The sequence below is a fragment of the Crocuta crocuta genome, unplaced genomic scaffold (assembly GCF_008692635.1).
Source record: "Crocuta crocuta isolate KB4526 unplaced genomic scaffold, BGI_CrCroc_1.0 scaffold32, whole genome shotgun sequence".
Classification (NCBI taxonomy): domain Eukaryota; kingdom Metazoa; phylum Chordata; class Mammalia; order Carnivora; family Hyaenidae; genus Crocuta; species Crocuta crocuta.
The window spans coordinates 3,306,399-3,330,492 of record NW_027529424.1 but is presented as its reverse complement, the minus strand read 5'-3'; the positions used below and the strand labels follow the sequence as shown (position 1 = coordinate 3,330,492).

Genomic DNA, 24,094 nt, shown 5'->3' with positions numbered 1-24,094 from the left:
CATAGGCTCCCTGCTGGCGCTGCCCACAGGGTGGGCTGCTTGCTTGGTGCACTGGTGTCCCGTTGCCTGCTGTTCCTGGGATTTGGGCTTTTAACTCCAATGTCATCGCCAGGAATGGAATTATAGGGCCCAGGAAGAAGCAGGTTTTCTGTCACATCTCCACATACGGCCTGCAGCTGTGTTTGTGTGATCTTAAGACAATTTCTCTCTCCTCTTAACCGTGCCCCATCGGCTGACCCAGCTCATCTGCCGCCATCGGTAATCTCAGTTTTAATTAATCTTTCAAAGAAACAGATTAAGTTGATTGCTGCACACGCTGAGTTTGGGTGTACGCACCTTTCAGCTGCCTTCCAGAAGTGATTAAGAGAAGAATTTTTATATGAGCTTTTATGCCCAGTTAAGATTATTTTTGGATCTTGTCTCAATGGTTTATTTCCATCATGTGCCTGTTTTTAACAGAGGAACTGAAAATGAGGAGCGGGGCTGGTTTCTGTCTCCCTGTGGGTGTTCTTTGCAATCAGACATCCTGCTCTGATCTGTGCTCCTGTGTGCCTTGTCGGCTGTCTTCCAAGGAGCCTTCCCCAGGTGGCCTTGCTCAGTCACCAGCAGGGCTACTCAGGATGCTTCTAGTCCTGCCTTGTCCTTCCCCACGAAGCTTTCCCAAATAGACCATCTATCCCTGACCCACTCCAGCCAAGGTTCATGGGCACTGCACCGTGGATGTAACTAGCACAGAATGTGACAGATGGGACTGTAAAATGTTATCTGTCATTCATCTTCCTGAGGGCACCGGCCATCTCTGTGTCCCCAGGACCCAAGGTAGTGTCTGGAACACCAGGAGGTGTTCAATGAGTATTTTGTTTTGTTTTTTGAATGAGTGGCTCTCCTATCAGCATGTGGAAAAGTTGACACTTTGATGCTAGTGCTCAGAGTCAAGGTAGAAAAAATGCCGGCCTGTAGCTATGTTTTGCTTGGCCTGCATGCTGTTTAAAAAATTTCTGAGCCAACGTGTTTTTTTTAAAAAAAGATAAACTGTACATAGAAAAATCTAGATTTCCAGCTTCTCTTGCAAAATGTTAAGCCCCACCACATCAGGCTGGGACCGAAGGGCCAGCTTGCCTTGGAGGGAGGGGCTGTCTTCCGCCTTTGGCTCACCTAATCCCTAAAATAGTTTTGTAAAGCCATCTATCCCATCACACACTTTGTGTTGATAGCTAACATTTTTCATCGTAATTTAAGAGCTGCAAAGGATGTTATTTCTAGCTTATTGTAAATATCGACATCTTTAAATAAAACTTTACATCATTCTGTTAAATATAACCAGTGGAATCTAAATCCCGCAGAGACCTGATACTCATCATCACCCATTTCAAAAGTACTTGAATTGACTCTTCTTTAACCATTGGATTTTCTACTTCATTCTCTTTCTTTTTTTCTGAATTTATAGTCTATCCCCACAGAACATTATCTTTGGGTGTTATATTTGTCCTTGCAAAAATATGTATATATGTTTACATTAAATTTCCTAGGCTGTTAAGGTCTAACCATTAAAAAGTTCTTGTATTTACTTATTGTGGTTGATTACTATTACACGTTTGAACAATCAAAGTCTACAAATTTAGGTAAATACATTAGTGGGAGAATATAAAATTTGCTTGGAAACACGCCTCCTAACAAAATGTATGCAGCCCTTTGTGTTTTTGTAATTGTTTTCTGTATCCATGGATGAATATTACTTATTGCTGAGTAAGAAAGTTCACCATTAGTTCATTTCTGTTTTTGTGGCTTAACAGATGTAAGCACAAAGAAACCATATAAAACCGAATAAGTATATGGGACCAGGAGTTGGGAGAGCCCTGCATTTTTGGGAACTGTTTCCGAGTTCCCAAACTGGCATCCTGCTGGCATCCATGGTCAGTGGCTATTATTTCCTTCCTTTTCAGAAGGCAGGGAGCACGCCTGGGTGGTGTATTGGAATTGGCATGGGGGTCGGGTGGGATGCTCCCCAACCAGACGTGTGTCTCTTGCAGGCTCACTGGCAAGAAGGAGAGGGAAGTGTCCCCCAGTACCTTCCAGAGGATAACAGATGAAGGTCATCCCTAGACCGTATCTCCATAAGGACAAGAACACACCATGGCTTAGTTCTGTGCAGCCCCCCACAACACCCAACCTAGCCTGAGTCATGTTTTTAAAGTACATAAACTACAATCAGTCCTTCTGATTCCCAGATTCTGTATTTCATTTTTTTAATTTAAAACAAATTTTTTTTTTTTTACTGTTGATTCATTTTTTTAGAGACAGAGACAGAGCATGAGCAGGGGAGGGGCAGAGAGAGAGGGAGACACAGAATCCAAAGCAGGCTCCAGGCTCTGAGCTGTCACCACAGAGCATGCGGGGCTCGAAGCCACGAACTGTGAGATCATGACCTGAGCCGAACTCTGGCGCTTAACTGACTGAGCCACCCATGCGCCCCCCAGTTTCTGTATTTTCTAATTCACCTGCTCACTAAAATGTATTTGTTACCCCCAAACAAGGGTTGAGATTCTTTTTGTGGTCATTTGGGGCCATGAGCAGAGCAGTGAAAAATTTGTGTTGCTGAATGCACATGTTGTCGGCTGAGGCTGGCAAGGCCATGTGCAGCCTTCTCATTTCAGCAGTCCCACTATGAGCAAATGTCCTTTCCATGGCCTACTTAGTGCCATGTTTTTCACATCTTTGTGCTTTTCGTTAGTGATATCATTGTCGGGAGCGGCCCCCAAGCACCGTGCTGAAGTGTCCTGTAGCGTTCCTAGATGAAAGAAGTCTGGGATGTGCCTTTGGGAGCAAAGACAAGTACTGGACAAGCTTGTTCAGGCATGAGTATGGTGCTGTTGGCTGTGTTTCATGTTAATGAACCAGAAATATATATTAAATCGGGTGTCTTTAAACACACACAAAACAAGGTTGTGTATGGATTGGTTGACAAAAACGATGTGGCCAAAAGGAGCCCAGTGGTGTTATTTCCCTTGGGAGCAATGGTTTAAGTACTTGCAAATCCACTGTGCATGGTGATTTTATAGTACGTGACCCCTGTGGATAATGAGAATCACCCCGACCCACAATTTTTCAACTTTACGATGGTGCAAAGGTGGTATGCATTCAGTAGAAACCGTACTTGGAATGTTGAACTTGGATCTTGCCCTGGGCTAGTGACATGTGGTCAGTCCCCTCTCAGATGCTGGGCTGTGAGCTGCGGCTCCCAGGCAGCCAGCAGTCAGGGGCAGACAACCCACCCACTGACACTCATTCTGCACCCATCGCCCATGCTGTTCTTCGATTTCGGGAAAGTCCTCGATACATTACATATTGTATTGACCTTGACAGTAGTCAACACCATATTATCATATAGGCTTTGTGCGAGAGGATTTTGCCCACCTGGAGGCTGGTGGGAGTGTTGTGGCCACATTGAAGGCTGGCCAGGCTAAGCCATGATGATCAGTTGGTCAAATGTATTAAATGAATTTTCAACTTAACCACATTTCCAGCTGAGAATGGGTTTATTGGGATGTAACCCCATCATCAGTCAGGAAAGATCTGTCATTTGCACATGGATATTATGGCTTTAGAAATTAAAGTACAAATTTCAGGGTAATATGTAGGTCGGCAGGTTTTTTCATTCAGAATATGAAGTATGTTATGTTATGTTATGTTATGTTATTTTTTACAACTTAGTCTTTTAAAGCCTTTCCCTAACTGGATGGCATTCATTCGTGAGTCTTTAGGGTTTATCGATAGGGGTAATGTTCTAATGCTGGTAGATGCCTTTGCTACTTGGACTTGACTGTGAACTTGTTTGGACGGTGCACTTGAAGTCTGAGAGTCAGACGTAGGGCTGAGTGAGGAGAACAGCATCTGAGTTACTCTTTTATTATTCCACTGAAGCTTCTATGACTGGAAGATAAAAGAGCTCAGAGAAGAAGCCTGGAGTTTGGAAGCTGCACCAATCTCCTAGTTTATATTCAGAGCCATCATTTATTCGCTGATTTCACATACGCTTAAACTGTTTTTTTTTTTTTTAATAGCCGCTTGTCCCACAAGCACTAATCCCAACTAAATAGTATATGAGATGTAATTGTTGTGGTTTTGAGAAACTTATATTCTGAGGAACAGAGTGTATTTTAAGATGTGACTTCATCTTTCCGGAATCCCCACTTGAGGGCTTTGCGTTTCAGTGGACGGGGACTCACAGCCTTCACCCTGGGTATGACATAGGCATTCAGGAAGTATGTGTTCCTTACTTAATCTCTGGTGCTCCATCTGGGACAGATCTCCGATCCAAGAATACCTCTCCTCTCCTCACCTCTCCCCTTAAGGGAATGTTTTATAAGCTCAAATCAGATTCCAAGACTGGTTTTCACCTCAATAAATTATAAAGCTAACGGTTTCCTTTCCTTCCCACATAGATTGTTTCATTCATGTTTGTTTAATCAGTAGATATTGCAGAGCCCCTGCTTTGTGTCTGGGCCTGGGCCACTGAGTCTTGGGGGTGTAAAGACAGCTAGTCTGCAGCCCAGGGAAAAGGAGCCCACTTTGTGTGGCAAGAAGAATCTGTGTTCCAGTGTGGAAAGGCTGGCAGGGAAGGTTCCTGAGATGAGCTTCAGAAGGGGTTGGTTGTGTCTGAGTTTGCCTGAGAGAGTCAGGGAAGGCTTCCTGGAAGAGGTGGTGCACAATCTGAGTCTTGAGGGATGGCGAGGAGTTTACCAGCTAAGTAAGGGAGAGAGGGCTTCCTAGCAGATGCTCCCATTCTGGTTCTACTATCCAGAGGATGAAAGAGCACAGGGCGTTGGGGCAAGAATAGGGGAGAGTGGTAGGAGAAGATGCTGGAAAGGGAGTTGTGGTTTCAAGGATTTTTTATGCCACACTTAGTAGTTTGGAATTTATCCTGAAGGTGAGGGAATTAGAGAGGAGCCTTTTTGTGCATTTGAAAGCCCACCTTGGAGCTATAGTTGGGAAGTTTTTTTTGAGAGACAGAGAGAGACAGAGCATGAGTGGGGGAGAAGCAGAGAGAGAGGGAGACACAGAATCTGAAGTAGGCTTCAGGCTCCGAGCTGTCAGCACAGAGCCTGATGCGGGGCTCAAACCCATGAACCATAAGATCATGACCTGAGCTGAAGTCAGACGCTTAACCGACTGAGTCACCCAGGTCACCCCACCCAGGAGGTTTAAGGCAGGTGTCAAGGGAGCCAGCAGATTGCTCTTGGGTTCATGGAGGGGATCTGGGGATGAGGTGAGAGTATGGGAGCTGGGAGGGGTACGGGAAGACGGGACAGACAGAAGGCATGCCTGTTCTTTGGGGTCATTTTAGATTTGGGACCATCCAAGAAAGAAGGGCTAAGAGGGTTCATGCCTGGGCAGCTGGGTAAATGATGGTGCCTCTACTGAGAAGACATCTGGGAGCAGGTCCGTGGGTGGAAGGGAAGGGCTTCTGAGTACGCGGAATTGCCTTGTGGTCTCCAAGTAGAGATACCCAGTGTATAGGTGAATAGATTCATCATTACAACATAAATAGAGCTCCAGGGTTATATCCCTGAAACAGGGTTTTGTTTTATTTTATTTTTGTCTTATTTGCTTGTTTTCGCCTTCATTACCTACTTGAATAATTTATGTTGATCTGTTTTTTTGGCAGAAAAACAGCAGGGAACAAAATGTGATGCCATGGTCTGAACACACCAGTGTGGGCATATGAAACCAGATACAGTGGAAGGCTGTGGGCTGGTTTTCAAGGGACTGGGGACAGGCTGTCACCTGCCTGCCCTCCTGTGTTCACATCTGCCCTGTGGAATTGCACAGCGGCTAAGAACACCGATTGTGGGTGCAGGTAGACCTCATTTATCTCATTACTGCCGAGTTCACCCTTTGTGCAAGTCCCTGCTCTGTGTCTAAACCTCTTTCTTGCACGGTGATAACAGAGCCCACTTTATTTGTGAGGATTAAACGAGATAATTGATGCTGTTTCTCAGCCCAGTTCCTGGCATAGTGAGCCCTCGAAAAGATTGTATCTCAAAATAATTACACGAACAGATCTTATATAATGGCTCTACATTCACAGCCAGGCATAACACAGGAATTCAGGTTTGGTTTTCTACGAGGTTTCATTTCTCAGTTGTGAAAGGATGCACTGTAGAATTCCTGTCAGGAGATCTTACTATTAGTGCATTTTTTGGGTGTTATGTGGAAACCAACTTGACAATAAACTATAAAAGAAAAAAAAATGATCTGTGGGGTGCCTGGGTGGCTCAATCAGCTAAGTATCTGACTTCGGTTCAGGTCATGATCTCATGGTTCATAAGTTCGAGCCCACATCGGGCTCTCTGCTGCCGCTGCAGAACCCGCTTGAGATCCTCTGTCTCCCTCTTTCTCTGCCCCTCCCCTAGGCACTCTCTCTCAAAAATAAATAAAAAAAATTTTTTTGACCTGCAAAAAAGCTCCATGTACTTTAAAATCGTAGTCTGTTAATAATGAAATGGTTCATTTGTGAATATTCATAAATGAATGATTGAAATGAAAATAAGCTATACTATATAATGCTTTGAACCTCAAAGTTTTACCCATACGTCATCTGAACGGCTCCTCTGATACAGGTCTCACAGTAGAGCTGGATGTTTCTGGCAATGATGCGATGATGCCAAGGCCAGGGTGACTCACTTAGGTGATGGTACTAGAGCCACCTTTCTTGTGCTTTGGAAAGAAAAGGATCCGAGAGAAAGGAAGTGAATATTTAGTTGCTAAAGCTTTTTGAAGAGGTAGAAATTGACGAAGCAACTGCTCATTGAGCAAATTCAGACCATTTCTTACTCTCTCCAGAAAATATACAGTGGCATCTAATTCTTTCTGGAAATATGGCACCCTTTATAAATAAATACGCCTTTAATTAGTTGAAAAGCTATAAACAAGTCTAGGGAAGCCACAAGAGAAAGCTATTTGTTACTGTTAATTATGTATTAGGGCTACGCTAAGAATGGGTTATTCCTGGTATGAATGACTTCCCTGTGAAACAATCATAGAACTTTAGAACACAAGGGAACTTGAAGATTACCTTTGAATCACAAGGAACAAGGAAACTGTGTTTTTGAAGTGCTAATTCATTTCATTTTTGTTTTTCTTAGTTAAGGACAGACCTAGCTGCCGGCGAGGGCTTCTCCTCCACTAGCTGTCAACCACGGCCACTGCCTGCTGAGTTGACATAATTCTAGTCCAAAGTAAACACATTTTAGCCTGTGCCATCACGTTGTGGGCAAACGTGTGCTTCCTTTCGGCCCTTTCGAAATACTGAAAATATCCCTGGTGCTCCCCTTATTCCCTTTGGGGACATCCGCAGCTGCCAGCTGGTTTTGCAGACCTCAGGAGTTTAAATCACTTGCCCAGGTCAGAAACACAGGGACTTTGTAAGGCACTACATTGTATCCAGTGCAGATAGAGCTTGAGAGAGCTGTAGGGCATACCACGTTCATGTTCATGTTCAGGAGGAAGGCCGGCAATGAATGGGCAGGGCAGCTGCCCTGTTTGCTTAGAGCGTCTGTGTATTGACTCTCAAGCCCACTGTCCTGAGCAGCTATCTGAAGCAAATTAGTCACAGTCTGTCCGATAGAAACAGAGGACAGGGAGCACCAGTTTTCGTGGCTCAGTACCCCTGGCAGGTCAGAACCTCCAGTAAAACCTCATTCCTGGAGAACTCCATCCATTTGGAGTAGCAAGTCACAGCCAACAGGGGTAGGCAGGAGTTTGTTCAAGCAAGTATCTATGAAAAAGAAGTTTTCTAAGCAAATGGATTGTATTAACACAGACGTGGTCGTGTTATTTAACCACTTAGCTTTAATATTTGTGTGTGTAGTTGAGTGTTCATTATAAGTAATTCTTATTAGGACCAGGAAGACTCCTGTGTAGCAGTACTCAGCTGCTTTTTAAAAGTTGTTGATGAATTTCAAAGCATTTAAACTTCATTCCTCTATGGATTAAAAACATTTTTTTAAGTTTATTTTTGAGAGAGAGACGGAGCGCTGTCAGGAGGAGAGGCAGGGAGAGAGGGAGACACAGAATCCCAAGTGGGCTCCAGGCTTTGAGCCATCAGCACAGAGCCTGACGCGGGGCTTGAACCCATGAACCATAAGAGCATGACCTGAGAGCAAGTTGGACACTTAACCCACTGAGCCACCCAGGTGCCCCACGGATGTTTTTAAAAAATTTTTATTTATTCTGGGGAGAGTGCAGGCGGGGTAGGGGCAGAGTAAGAGGGACAGAGGATCCAAAGCAGGCTCTGTGCTGACAGGCTATCAGCAGTGAGTGTCTGACTTGTTTGCATAGCGCCACCAAGAGGAAGTGGCACAGAGGGGGCGCCCAGTGCTTGTCAAATGTATCACTGAATGTGTGACTCAGTACAGTGACCCTGGGATTGTGGTCTAACTGGCTGGGAAAAAGTAACACATTGTGTTTCTTAGTGGGGGGCATGCACTGTTGGTGCCGTGGCTGAGATGATTCCTCTTGCCTGGTGCATCTCGGGACATTCAGCATCCCTGACATCCATCCACGAAAGGACAGTAGCACCTACCCCGCTGAGACAGATCACCACGCCTCACTCGCTTCCAGATACCCCCTGCGGGAGCAGTGCCGTCCCTGGTTAGGGACCACCACTTCCCCCCAGACACCAAAGCACATTACAGATATTCGAAAGTTAAATGTAAAAAAAGAAATAATAATGTAAGTAGAAGAAAATATGTTAATACCTGGCAAAAGGATGTAAAACATTTAAACTATTGGGTTTCTGCAAAATCATGCTTCCTTTTTTTTTTTAAATTTTTAATGTTTTTACTTTTGAGAGCCAGAGAATGAGTGGGGGGAGGGGCAGAGAGAGAGGGAGTCACAGAATCCAGAGCAGGCTCCAGGCTCTGAGCTGTCAGCACAGAGTCTGATGTGGGGCTTGAACTCATGAACTGTGAGATCATGACCTGAGCCAAAGTCGGATGCTTAACCGACTGAGCCACCTAGGTGCCCCCCAAATCATGCTTTCTAATTCTACTGGGGCCTCCCCCATTGTGTCATGTTTTTACTTCTAATTGCCTGTTAGATTTTCTCCTGGGATGTTCTAGTCCTTTTTCATACTGCTTGTTCTCAATTTTCTCTGCCTTTTTGCAGGGGACTGAGGCCAGCCAGAGTGACTTGTCGTGACCTCACCTCTTCAAACCTCAAAGTCTCTCCTTCTTTCTAAGGAAGACTCCTTCTGCTGGGGCCTCATCTCTACCATTTTCCATTTGTCTTCTCCACTCTTTCTTTTAAAAAAAATTTTTTTAATGTTTTATTTGTTTCTGAGAGAGAGAGAGAAAGACAGCATGAGCAGGGGAGGGTCAGAGAGAGAAGGAGACACAGAATCCCAAACAGGCTCCAGGCTTTGAGCTGGCTATCAGCACAGAGACCAACACGGGGCTCGAACCCATGACCTGTGAGATCATGACCTGAGCCAAAGTCGGACGCTTAACCGACAGAGCTACCCGGGCGCCCCAACTTCTCCACTCTTTCTATGTTGCCTGTCAACCTTCTCAGATGTCCTGAAGTTCTAAAATAAATCTTTAACATCCAAATTCCTGCACTACCATCTACTAGCCTATCTCAGTCCTTAGGTTTGTGTCTAAACCCCTCAATAAATTCTGTGTAGCCTGATGGAAAGGTCATGGGTCCTGGGGGAGGGGTAGTCCAGAGTCGGGGCCAGCCTTTTTGGCCTCTCTGAGCCTGAGTTCCATGGGAGAGTAATGCCAACCATGGAAGGAAAGGTCCCCTTGAGTGCTTGATCTAAAATACAGGTGGGGTCACATCATTGTTCCAGCCTGGGATCCTTCAGGAGCATGCCATTGCCAGTGAGCAAGAATCTCAGCCGATCGTATAAGGCCTTGTTGGTTTTTGCACATTTTCTTTTCTCAGCATTCTCTCCCTCTAGCTTCAAATCTCAGTCCCACTGAACTGTTGATCATACCATCCTCACCCCCTGAGAGGGAAGAGCCCCCAGCCCTGTCTGCTTTGCTAGTGCCTGTCTGGGTCTTTTCTGACTGGCTGCCTGCCTCCGGCCCTCTCCTTCCCCCCACAGTTGACTCCTGTTCATTATTTAAAAAAAATTTTTTAATGTTTTATTTATTTCTAGGAGAGAGAGAGAGACAGCGTGAGCAAGGGAGGGTCAGAGAGAGAGGGAGTCACAGACTGAAACAGGCTCCAGGCTCTGAGCTGGCAGTCAGCACAGAGCCCGACACGGGGCTCGAACCCACAAACCGCGAGATCATGACCTAAGCGAAAGTCGGACGCTTAACCGACTAAGCCACCCAGGCGCCCCTCCCGTTCATTATTTTAGAGTAAGCCCTTTTTCTGGAAGTTTCCTGGAGACCCCTCTCCCTTATTGCTGCACCTGTACATTGTATCACAGTGGGCTGTGGGGGAGTATCCGGTGCCTCCCACTAGCCTGTGAGTGGCCTCCTGAGCAAGGACGAGGTGCTTCAGGCAGTGGTAAGGGGTTGGTGAAGAAATCGTTGGTTGAATGAATGTCCAGTCTGGGAGGAGACGTGACCCATTGCTTCCAGCTGTGGTAGGAGTTGACAAAATCATCCAAATAGGCGATTTTCTTGAGCACTTTACCACAGTCATGCTTTTCCCCAAACAAATCTTCTGGGGAAAATAAAAACAGAATTCTTTCCCAGGGACATGGTTTGCTGCCTCTCTAATTTTCTCATGCCCTGTTTGAAACCCGGCCACTACTATTCCAGGTTTACATGTGGCACAGTCAACTCCCTTTACTTGTGAAAACGTACGAACCAAAGACAGGTGCCCCATCAGACCTTGTCCTGAGAATTGTTCATATCCAGGGCAGACTGGGGTGCTGGGTCAGGTGGGTGTGGCATGTGGTGATGTGGGAAGACTTGGGTGACTCAGGAGCTTAGATATGTGAAGAGCTCTCTTTCTTTTTTTTACGTTTATTTATTTAAATTCAAGTTAGTTAGCATACAGTGTAGTATTGGTTTGTGGAGTAGAACCCAGTGAATCATCTCTTACATCTGACACCCAGTGTTCTCCCAACAAGTGCCCTCCTCAATGCCTGTCACCCATTTAGCCCATCCCCCACCCACTTTCCCTCCAGTAATCCTCACTTTGTCATCTGGATTTAAGAGTATCTTATGGTATCTGTCCTTCTCTGCCTGACTTATTTCGCTCAGCATAACGCCCTCGAGTTCCATCCATGTTGCTGCACATGGCCAGATTTCATTGTTTCTCATTGCCATGTAGTATTCCATCGTATAGATAAACCACATCTTCTTGATCCATTCATCATTTGTTGGATATTTAGGCTCTTTCCATGTTTTAGCTATTGTGGAGAGTGCTGCTATGAACATTGGGGTACATGTGTCCCTATGCATCAGCACTCCTGTATCCCTTGAGTAAATACCTAGCAGTGCTATTGCTGGGCCATAGGGGAGTTCTATTGTTCATTTTTTGAGGAACCTCCACACTGTTTTCCAGAGGGGCTGCACCAGTTTACATTCCCACCAACAGTGTAGGAGGGTGCCCATTTCTCCACATCCTCGCCAGCATCTGTAGTCTCCTGATTTGTTCATTTTAGCCACTCTGACCGGCGTGAGGTGGTATCTCAGTGTGGTTTTGATTTCCCTGATGATGAGTGACATTGAGCATCGTTTCATGTGTCTGTTGGCCATCTGGATGTCTTCTTTGGAACAGGAGAAAACAGAGGACCATAGGGGAGGGGAAGGGGAAAAAATAGTTAAGGAGAGGGAGGGAGACAAACCATAAGAGATTCTTAAATACTGAGAACAAACTGAGGGTTGATGGGGGGGTGGGGGAGGGGGAAATGGGTCATGGGCATGGAGAAGAGCACTTGTTGGGATGAGCACTGGGTGCTATATGGAAACCAACTTGGCAATAAATTATATTAAAAAATAAATAAAATTGAATGTAAATTTAAAAAAATCTCTTATGGTTTGCATCCCTGTTTTTTATCTTATTTTTCTTTCTTTTCCCCTATGTTCATCTGTTTTGTTTCTTAAATTTCACATATGAGTGAAGTCATAATGATATTTGTCTTCCTCTGACTGACTTATTTCATTTAGTATAATGCTTTCCAGTTCCACCCATTGTGTGTGTGTGTGTGCATGTGTGTGTGTACGTGTGTGCGTGTGTGCATGTGTGTGCGCATGTGTGCATGCCCAACACACAGTTGACAGACGCTTGGGGTCTTTCCATGCTTTGGCCATTGTTGATAGCACTGCTGTAAACATTGGGGTGCATGTGCCCCTTTAAATCAGCATTTTTGTATCCTTTGGATAAATACCTAGTAGTGCAGTGGCTGGGCTGTAGGATAGTTCTATTTTTAATTTTTTGAGGAACCTCCACACTGTTTTCCAGAGCGGCGGCACCAATTTGCATTCCCACCAGCAGTGCAAAAGGGTTCCTCTTTCTCCACATCCTCGCCAACATCTGTTGTTGCCTGAGTTGTTCTTTTTAACCATTCTGACAGGTGTGAGGTGGTATCTCATTGTGGTTTTGATTTGCATTCCCCTGATGATGAGTGATGTTGATCTTTTCATGTGTCTGTTAGCCATCTGTATGTCTCCTCTGTAAAAGTGTCTATTCATGTCTTCTGAAGGGCTCTCCTTCTTGACTCAGATATCACACATAGTACATATTCCAATGCTGTACTTGGCCACCGGTGTTCTGGGCTCATTCTTTTCAAGTAACATAGGCTATTTTTCTCTTTTATGATTTTTGTCCCTTTCTTGCTGTTTTCATTCCTGATTTACTTTATTTCCTCGTTTATACATGAGTATTTAGCACCTTTCCTGGGCAGACATGGGGGAGTCAAACGAGTCAGACACCCATGGCCCTGCCTCTGTGTATTTGGTCTTCACACCCCATGGGTTCCACCAGGAGAACTGGGCCATAGACTAGGAATGGACTCAAAGAAATAAACCAGTTATGCTCCTGATGCTGCTGCAATAGAGACAAAGGGGAAAGAAGAGAGAACGCTGTTTTCCAAAGGGTGCTCAGGAAGCTTTCTTGTGGCATTTGAGCTCTTTTTTTTTTTTCTTAAAAACGGTCTTATTAGGCACAAATACAATTCAGAGGCCATCCAATTAACCCATTTAAAGTGTACTATTCGGTGGTTTTTAGTATAGTATTCTCCTTCAGTTGTGGATACGTGTATAGACACAGATCTCACTGTTGGCCATTTTAACCATTTTTAAGTGCACAGTTCAGTGGCGGTAATTACATTAAAAATGTCACAGCAGCCATCACCATCTAGTTCCAAAACTTCATCATCCCAAACAGAAACTCTGTAACCATTGAGTGGTAACTTGCCAGATTTCCCTCCCCGGGCTCTTAGTAACCTCTGATCTACTAAATGCCTCTATGAATTTGCCCATCCTGTGTACTTCATGTCAGTGGAATCCTACCATATTTTCCCTTCTGTGCCTGACTTATCTCACTCAGCGTAAATATCTTCATATTTCATCTGTCGAGTAGCAGGTGCCAGAACTTTCCCTTTCTATGGCTGCATAATAGTGTCTATATACCACATTTCGTCTATCCATGTCACTTGAAATCATGACGCATGCTTTGTATTTTCTTAGGGATTCCCCATAATTCTCATCAGATTAATTCGCCTGCCATGTTGCTAGTAAATATTTCTGGATTGCATTGACTAACAATTCCCAACAGGGTGATGGTAGCGACAAGCCAGAAATGCCGTTTCCTGGTGTGAACGTGTGTAACTATGTATCTTTTCTTGGGTGTGTATATTTTGTGCCTCTCATGAGGGAAGCCATCCAGCTAATAAGCATGTCTGGAGAAGATAATATGCGGGGTCAGGGTTGAATTGCAAAACCTTGGAGCAAGTGCCCCTACTCCATGCTCCAGAGGTATTTAAAAGAAAAGCCAGTTCCTCTGAAGCTTGATATCATCCCAATTTACTCTTTCAGTCTGCTCAAAACAGATTTATATCTGTCTCCTTATAATAAATGTGTCTCACGGGGCTGGAGAAACACATAGGGGACAAAAAATGTACCTTTCTGGCAGGCTGCTCCCCAGGGAAAATGAATTGATAAATCTTTTTTGTTGTCGGTTTCACAAATCAAAGGAGGACACATGGAGTACTGTGACACAGTGGGGCAAATAAATAATGTGTTTGATGACAGATATTAGTTCTCTCCAGCTGCAGCGACACACATTTAATAGGTGGCCTGAGGTAAAGCAATTCTAGATTAGGGACGGCTTGGGGGCCTAGCCTTTGCTGAGTCTCAGTTTCTCCTTGGAAGATATTCTTTCCTTTGCCCTTTTATATTGCTTATTTTTAACCCATCTCTGCAGATCTTCTCAGTGCTTTTGCTCTTCTTCGGCTTTGTGTTCATTACCAAAGGTGGTGGCTCATAATGATTTGTTGTAGTGACCACTGCGTGTGTGTGACATTTCTAGAGTGCTCGTGGTGAACCTTGGCTCTTTTCTTCGTCTGTGAGGCATGTGCTAAAAAATCCAGTGTGTTCATTCATTACTAGGCTTTGAGCCTCCCTCATGGGCTCCCCTGACATTATCTCATTGAACGTTGACTCATGGAGTATTTATTTGGGCCAGTCTGGGTGTGAGTAACCGCCTCTGGGACAAGATGACCTCGGCTAGCTCTTATTCCATGGGCCTCTCTAAGCCTTGACTTGTACACTGTGGGTCTGTGAGTAGAATATTGTAAATGTTTCCTAAATTGTAGTGATCATCTAACCTGGTTTCTTAGGCTCACTGTTGATAATAGCTACAAAGACAGGAGTCAAAATCGTGCCTCCAATATGAAGGCTAGAATGTCTGCTGATGTCTTTTGATCAGTCTTGTTTGAGGTTTGAGTCCATCAGAGTGGCTGGTGTCTCTGGTGGCAGTGATGTTTGGTGAGAGAAACAAAGTAGGAGACTGGAGTCCAGGGGGCTACTAATTCAGATATGTTCCTTCCCCGCCAGTTTACAACAAAAGGGGCTTTTCTGGCATCGTGACCCTCATCCCCTGGTATTTCCCAGGGCTCCGGCTCTGGAGCAAGCTTGAGCCATGGAGGGCTCTGGATGGGAGGACCAGGGGGGGAAGAGGTTGTTTCCCCAGCCAGCTCTGATGCGCTCGCTGCTCCTCCTCACAGCCACAAAAGAAAGTCAAATGGGTGTCTATTAAAAATGAAACCACTTATAAGTTGTAGCAGATGCCTAGGTTGAGTGTCACAGAAATGGGCCAGGATAAAGTGGGGGTGTTCAGCACTGAATTTTCCAGTTTGTTTGTTTTTGTGTTTTTGTCTTTCCCTTAGATGAGTCACTCGCTCGTCTGTGTTTGGCCTTCCTGGCTTCTTTCTGTCCCTGGAAAGAGTTCCTGAACATCTTCTTGCCGCTCGTTTTTACTTGACTCATGACAGGTTCTTGCTCACACTGGATTGGGTTGCAGGGGTGGGTTCTGCCCGTAGCGAGGCAAGGCACAGCCCTTTGTGCCAAGTGCAGCAGCTCCTATGGGGGCCAGGCCCCTCCTTCTTGTGGGGCCTTGTGGTCTTGATGGTGCAGAGGAATGCCTGCATCTCTTTGCAGATGGGAGGTTTACTGAAGTGCTGGGGAGAAATCACCCACCTACTTTGGCAGAGGTAAGGGCTGGCCTTGCTGAGATGTGGGGGGACCCAGAAAAATCAAAGGAAGCACGTGATGGTGTCCAGGGACCCTCTGGGGTCACTGGAGTGTGCTCAAGCTGCTCTGGAGACCTTCTGGAGAATTGCCAAGAACCTCTGTAATATTCTGCACGTGTAGCATATCATGACCACGCTCTCAGCCCATTTGGGAAATCACAAATTGGGGGGAATTGTACCGTGCTAGGCAGTCTTCTTGGGCTGCATTCCAAGGGGAAGAATGGAGGTTCACTCCTTCAAAAACAAAAAAACTCAAGAGCAAGTTCAAAATGCTCAAGGTGGCTAACTTACCCTTGCCAAGCCTCAGGTCCCCCACATCTGCCACATGGGATGATAGTATCTGTCCCTAGGCCAGCCTCACAGGGTTGCTGGGTTCAATCAAAATAAAAATGAGATTGTGAATTTGAATGTTACCTTATTGACATGTTAGGTGGTGTAAGTGTTGTTTGATCATGGTGATGGTGATGGTGATGACAGCTCTGTCCAGAAGGTCTTGGCACTGTGTGTTTGAGGAAGTTGCTGGTCATTTGCTGGTGTTTACGGATCTCGAATCCCTGCATACGGGTAGTTCTGATTCAGATGTTCTGTTCCATTTTCATACCATGCATTTCACATCAAAACTGTGCCATTGTTTGGGGGGAAAATACGGTGTTTACACAGAGTTTGGAGATGAGAAACCTGGTTCTGTCAGTCTTGAATCAGGCTCATTGGTCTTCCTTCCCAGTCCTGAAATGCGTATGATTTGGGTTATACTACTGGTCTTTAAACTTTAGCTGGCACCAGGATCCTGTGGAGGGCTGGCTAAATTCGAGGCGTTAGCCCCAGAGCTGCTTGGGGATAGAGAGTTTGCATTTCTGACAAGTTCCCAGATGATGCCAGTGCTCTGGTCTGAGGCGCACGCTTTGCGACCACTGTGCTGTACCACGTGGACCACTTTGTCTTGATGCTAGTTCATTACAGAGTTTTCCCTGGTGTGCAGGAACGAGAGGGAAAAAAGATATGGGGTTTCTAGATATTTTAGAAGTCTAGGAGGTATCACATGGAAAAGATAATCCTCTTTTTCCTTGAAATCTTATCTTTCCTATTTTCTGATGTTCACTCTTCTCCCTTTTAAGAGATGATGGGTACTGTCTCCGGGGTTTGAATGTACCGACCTTAGTGGAAAAGGTCACAGTTGGTGATGGTAAATCCCATTCCCTGATTTTGGGGAAAATATTGCCGCTCTCTGAAAGCCAGAAGTCTGAGGACCATTGTTTAATAAGTGTGTAGTTTAGTTCCTTTCTTGAAAAATTTTCTGCTTTTGAATGGGAGGTAGGGGGAATGGAGTAAGAGACATGGTTTCTCAGTTTGGCTAAGTCTTAAGCTGTTTTATTTTCTGATGATAATCATTGTGATAAACTTTCTCTGTTTTGCAAGAACACTGTGCCTTGAAGCAAACGCGCTGTACAAAGAAGACAGCAGCCTGTGCACAGTGATATAAATTAGTTGTGACGCGTTTTATCTGAAACACTCCTTTTCCCTCTGTGGTTTCAGAAATAGCTGGGGAGAGTGACAGACACAAGGACCCTGGCTAGAGTTTTTTATCCAACATTTTATCTGTTGTGCCTCATGGTCTTGTAGCTGGTAGGAGATGTTAAATTTTGTACAGGCAGCTTGCGTTTTTTTGAACGTTTTTGAGCTTTCTCAAGCCTCGCTATTTGGAAAAAATCTAACACAGACGCCCACTTGTAGGCTTCTTTCTGGACATGTTCTGATAAGCTCTCACCGTTATTTTGGGGTATTTTAGGGAAAGTGTTGAGGACAGTTTAGCAACTTTTCCCCATTAATTTGAATTTGGATAATTTTCTTGAAAAATCCTCTTTCTTGGTCACAGTATCCTAATGTTTTGTGTCAATTTGCTGGATGCATGATTACTTTAATTCTGTACTTGGCTTTACCTGTGAAGATGTACTCTTAGTTGACGCTTTTCAGATCTTGCTTGATGGCCAAATTCAGTTCACATTCAAGAAGTAAATTAGGGAGAATTGGTTTCTCTCTTTCTCCTTTTTTTTTTTTTTTTTTTTTTNTCTCTTTTTTTCCTTTTTTTTTTTTTTTTTTTTTTTTGTTTTCAAAAGGTTCCCTTTAACATTCCTTTTGAATTTCTGTTGGAAAAAGAAATCTAGTTGACCCTCTTTGATTTTCTCCTGTGATTTTCTCTTATTTCCTTGTTTGATCACGTTATCGCCCCAATTTTTAAAAAAAGTGTTTATCTGTTTTGAGAGAGAGAGAACCGTGCATAGGAATGAGTGGGAGAGGAGCAGAAGGAGAGAGAGAGAGAGAGAGAGAGAGAGAGAATCCCAAGCAGGCTTCAACTCCGCACAGAGCCCCAGTTCGGGGCTCAGTCTCATGACTGTGAGATCACAACCTGAGCTGGAATCAAGAGTCACATGCTTAACTGACTGAACCACCCAGGTGCCCCCATTACCTTCCCAATTTTTGGATTTTGCCCTGCCATCCTTGTCTGTCTCATTATAACCTGAAGACCACCATCCTTAGCTTATTAACTTGCCCTTTACTAAAAAAAATTTTTTAATGTTAATTTATTCTTAGGAGATAGAGTGTGAGCAGGGGGAGGGTGGAGAGAGAGGAATCTGAAGCAGAATCTGAAGCAGGCTCCAGGCTCTGAGCTGTCAGCACAGAGCCCAATGCGGGGCTCGAACCCATGAACCCCGAGATCATGACCGGAACCGAAGTCAGATGCTCAACTGACTGAGCCACCCAGGCTCCCCTAACTTCCCCTTTCTTAGAGAATGGTGCTGCATGCTTCCCAGGCTTTTCTAGGCTGTTCATATCATTTGACATTTGTGTGATTTTTCCTTTCAAAAATAAAGTTCCTTATGAAGTCAGCTAACCATGTATTTTAGTATCTGGATTGTATGTTGGTGAAACACATTTTTTTCTGTAACTATTTATATTTTCTAAAAACTGTTTTTCCTAAGCATTCTATGTTCATGACTGTTTATCAAGGTCCGATTGACTTCGCACATTTTGCTTCATGATTCCAAACTCAGTGCTGAGAAATAACCTCCCTGTTTGAGCAGATTGAAATCATGGTTATTTGTTTCCCTTGAAAGATTGGCATTTGTGGGGTGAGAGCATTTATTAATATACGATTGTGGCTGTTCTTGTGTGGAGACCCATGCAATTGAGCAGACAGCTTTACTATTCAGGTTTAAAAATCTTCTTGGTTTTTAGTGTCTTCATGGTTTTCTCCTTCGGAAATACAGGATAGTCCCTTAAAAATATCAGTATCAAACATACTAATGGAGAGGTCTCTGCAAATGTCATTTGAAATGGAAACATTTAGTTTGGATTTAACTTTTTATGGAATTATTCATGTGATACCCTTTGCATTTGCTGAGATTTTGTATTATTAATAGAATAGATACATCAGCACTTTGCGGTGTATATAAGACTTTGCTTGTTTTTCCTGTCTTGATTGCTGGTTGCACATAAAATTCGGAGAAGGAAAAATTATGTAGCACAGCGAGGAAGGGTGTTGGTGGAATGACTCAAGGCTGCTGAGTCCTGTTTCTCCTTGTGTTATAGCCCTCTGGCCGGAGGGCTTCATTTCTAAGCTGTCTGGATGGGGCTCGATAATCCCAGCCCGGGATATGGAGCTGCCTTGGGAGGAAAACCCCACACGGTTTGGTGGGGACATAGTAAAGGTGCAAAGGCTTCGTGTGCAGGTGGGAGTAGCTCTGGGCACCAGAGGGAGGGTTTTGACTAGTACTTGGCGGTGCAAAGAGCTGGAAACCGTGGCCACACTCAGCGTCCTGGTTTTTCCAGGGTGAGCGGGATCCTCTCTGCCTGTGCGCTTTGCTGCCCTTCTGGTCCCGATCCTTCCCTTCTTTTTCCCTCCTTATTCTTTCATCCGCCCCTACTCCAGCCTCCCAGCTTTCCGACCATGTTCTGCCGGGAATGAGCCTCATCAGGGGGTGTGTCCATGTGGTGTGTTGGTGGGTCCCCTAGAAGCCTTCAATTGTGGGACATGCTGAGCCCGTGGGCTTCTGTGTTACTGCAGTGCTGTTGGGCTTCTACAAGCACGCTGCTCGGGCATGGGTCCTAGTTCAGGTGCGTGATGTTGGATGAGTACTTGAGCTCTTGAAGCCTCTGTGATCTCATCTGCGAAATGGGGATAGTGCCAGCACTGGTCTCACAGGACAGTCCATGGAGAGAGCTTATTCGCACAGTGCTGGCATAGAGTAAGTTTTCAAAAAAAATAGTAGCTATTAATTGCCCAAACAGGATGTTGGATCATGACCTTCTGAATTTTCTTCCATTCAGTGTGTGTGAGTGTGTGTGTGTGTGTGTGTGTGTATGTGTGTGTGTGTGCGTACATGAGAGAGAGAGAGAATAGCACAACTGCTTTATGGACTCTGGGGGGTGTTTCAATGTCTCTCTTTGAAGAGAGCCTGGAACATTTTGGGGGTGTCATCGTGCCAGAGAAAATAGGTTCCAAAGAAAGAAAACAGAGGCGGGATCTCTTGCAGAGCAGGAGGTGAACATTCAGCCAGGGGGGTTGCTCGGAAGGTGGCCCTGGGACCCAGGCTNTTTCCCCGGGGGGGGGGGGATGGGGGCAGTGGCCTGGGAGCCAGGGTCAGACCACAGCGAAGTGCAGACCTCTCCTGATGTTTGCTCTGCCTCACGGCTCCTGCGGGAACGAGGCCAGGGCAGGCCCGCAGCTGGCTAATCCTGGTGAGCGTGAGAGGGAGTTGCCCAGAGATCTCTGACGTGGGGGCCCCACTCCAGCACTGCAGTCAGGTGGTAATTGGGCAGCTGCGTTCTCTTTCACAGAAGCCCTTCCAGCCAACCGGGCCCTCCATGTGACTGACCCGTCGCAGGGTGAGCAGGAATGGATAAGCAACCCCAGGGTGTCAGAGCAGAGTATACTGCTTGGTGTCCAAGGCAATGTTTAGACCAGTCCTTGCCTGCAGAGAGCTCTCAGTTTAGTGGGCCAGGTGAGGAATTGTTATTCTCAATTGTATTACACTTACTATATAGCTTTAAACCTGATTTTTTTCTTCCAATATTATATATGGAGCAGTCTACCATGAATTATATAGTTGTTTGCAAGTATGCTTTTCAATGGCTTTTTAATATCTCCTTGTCTGGATGTGTCTTATTTTATTTCCTTTTTTTTTTTTTTTTTTTAACTATTATACATTATATGCAGGGGACATCCTTGTGCATACATTTCACAATCCTGATTATTTTCTTTTTTTTTTTAATCTCCTGGTTTTGATAAAAATTTTTTCAGTGTTTGCTTTGGCAATGCATATACTCGTGTTGATATATTTTTTCAGCTTTATCGATGGCAGATAAAGTGGGAAGATATTTAAGGTGTATGTGGTGATGATATGATATTTGTAGATTGTGAAAAACCTCCTCCATCCAGTGAATATCTGTCACAGATTTACATTTTTTTGGTGAGAACATTTAAGTTTTATTCTCTTGGAAAATTTCAGTGATATAATACAGTGTTATCACCTACCATCTTCATGTTATACTTTAGATCCTCTGACTGTATTCTTCTAGCTGAAAGTTTGGACCCTTTTCTGAATCTCCTCCTCTCTCCTGTACACCCCCCCCCCCCCCGACCCTGGTAACAACCATTCTGCTTTCTGTTTCTATGAGTTTGACTTTTATTTTTAAAAGATTCCTCATATAAGTAATACCATACAATATTTATCTTTCTCTGTCTGACTTATTTCACACAGCGCAATGCCCTGAAGTTCCGTCCATGTGGTTGAAAATGTCAGGATGCCCTTTGTCAGAGCTGAGTAATATTCCATTTTATTTACGTTTAATCCACATTTTCTTTATCCATTCTTCCACTGACAGACACTTAGGCTGTTTCCATATCTTGGCTCTTGCAAATACTGCTGCCATGAACATGGGTCTTGTGATAGATTCTGAGAAAAGAAATAAAGTTAAAAGATGTATTTTTGTTTTTAGGGCTTACACAATGCCATCATGGTTCCTAGAAAGATTTTTACTAATTTCCACTCCTACTGCTACTACTAATGAGCATGTCCATCATATCACATCCTTGCAAGTGATTATCATTAGTTTTTATTTCATCTTTTGCTAATTTGAAAGTCCAAAATGCAAGCTTTTAAGAAACTAATCAAGGTGTTATAAGAAAACACTTGATGTTCAGTCGCATTAAAATCCTAATTGTTGCATTTGCGGAGAGTTTCAGACCCCCCCTCCCCCAACTTGGGTAGAAGATGGGGAATGACTGTCCACCTTTACTGAGAGGTATCTACAGGTGTACTGTGGATGGCGGACTTCTGAGGTTGGGGTATGGTGAAGGCATTGTTCACATGAAACTTTTGAGCAATTGCCCAGTTCTGTTTTGCTCTACTTTTGTGAGTGAATGAACTTCTCTCTTTGAGTTTTAAAATTTTTTTTAACATTTATTTATTGTTTTGAGAGACAGAGCATGAGAGGGGGAGGGGCAGAAAGCAAGAGAGAGGAAGCAGGCTCCAGGCTCTGGCTAGCTGTCAGCACACAGCCCGATATGGGGCTCAAACCTATGAACCGCAAGATCGATGACCTGAGCCAAAGTTGGATGCTGAACCGACTGAGTCACCCAGGTGCCCCTCTCTGTCCCTTTTTTGACATAAAATTTAGAAAGGTCCCTGAGAATCATGCATGTCCATTTCAGGCCTCATCATCCCAAATATATGGAAGTCCATTTGGCTTTGTAAAACCCTGGGGACGGGAGATCTCATAAACATTATGATTTTTCTTATAAAGTATTTTCTTCAAAACTTGGCAGACATGATCACATCAATATCTACCACTTCACCCTCCCTCCACTTAAAACAAAAAAGGCAAAATTGAGAAAATTAAGCCCAGTGAGGTGAGGTTTGCTAGCCTGAAGCTTCTTACTGGAGGTCCTAAGAATAGAACCGGATTATTCCAACACCCACTGGCTTTGGGCAGGAACATTTTCCAGGTTACTGTGAAAAATGGGAAAATCCAGTAGACACCCTGAGCCAAGTCCTGTTTCTTGACTTTTCCACAGGCTTTATGAACAGCATACAGGGCACACATTGGAAATGAGTCAGACCCATGGTTTTCCAGGAGCATAAAGCACTGTGCATGGAAAGCAAGCTCCCCCTTGGGCCTCGCTGGATCCTGAATGAAGCCAGAAAGTGATTCAGCCTTAGATCAAAAGAGAAAACACACATAGACACATACACACGCACAGACACTGAAAAGCAAAAAGAGTTCCCATTATTTCGAGGTTGCAGAAAATACAAATATTGGAAACACTGTTTTTTCAGCTTCTAAGGATTTCATTTTATATATTAGGGTTTTACGTAAGATTTTCATCACAGCTGTTCATCTGGAGCATGATTCCAGGTTGAATCTACTTTCAAAATGACTTTAGTAACTAAATTGAATTTTTTTTTATTTTTTTATTTTTTTTTTATTTCTAGGAGAGAGAGAGAAAGACAGCGTGAGCAGGGGAGGTCAGAGAGAGAGGGAGTCACAGACTGAAACAGGCTTCAGGCTCTGAGCTGACAGTCAGCACAGACCCCGACGCGGGGCCCGAACCCACGAACCACGAGATCATGACCTAAGCGAAAGTCAGACGCTTAACCGACTAAGCCACCCAGGCGCCCCTAAATTGAATTTTTAAAAGTGTTAATAAAAGACGAAGAACTGAATATAATAGTTTTTTTTCAGGCTTTGTGAAAAATCACAACTAGGCAACTTTTCAAAACTTGGTACTTTTGGGATAGAGATAGTGGATGCATGATATAATAGCCCTTTTAATATTTTACTTTGATGGACCACTTTGAATGAATGGACATGTATAATTATTATTTTTAAAGAATTTTTAATGTTTATTTATTTTTGAGAGATTTTGAGAGAGGGGCAGAGAGAGAGGGAGACACAGAATCTGAAGCAGGCTCCAGGCTCTGAGCTGTCAGCACAGAGCCGGACGCAGGGCTCAGACCCACGAACTGTGAGATCACGACCTGAGTTGAAGTCAGATGCTTAACCAGTGGAGCCACCCAGGCACCCCTGTATAATTATTTTTATTATTTTATGAATTATATTTGTTTTCATAACTCCAACGAGGCCTTATTGGCAATGGATTTTCTGGATTAGGTAAAATTTTGAGGTAACTGAGGTTTGCTAGTAATGAACCTTTTGTGTGGAACTTTCTGGTGGAAATCTTGGTCAAATATATTTTTCTGAGTTTGGAAAAATGCAACATCCCAGACCGTTTGCAGTTTCTGGTTATTCGAAGAACGTCTCCCTTGCAAAAGGGTCATCGTGTAATCTGGGACGGCTGAAGGTTCAGTAGGATAC

General features: G+C 44.2%; 1 protein-coding gene across 2 annotated transcripts in view; it reads left to right on the top strand.

The window, feature by feature from the left end:
- The window catches only part of CAMK1D (calcium/calmodulin dependent protein kinase ID), a 441,354-nt gene that overhangs the window by 36,207 nt on the left and 381,053 nt on the right, over positions 1 to 24,094 (top strand). The window lies entirely within an intron of this gene.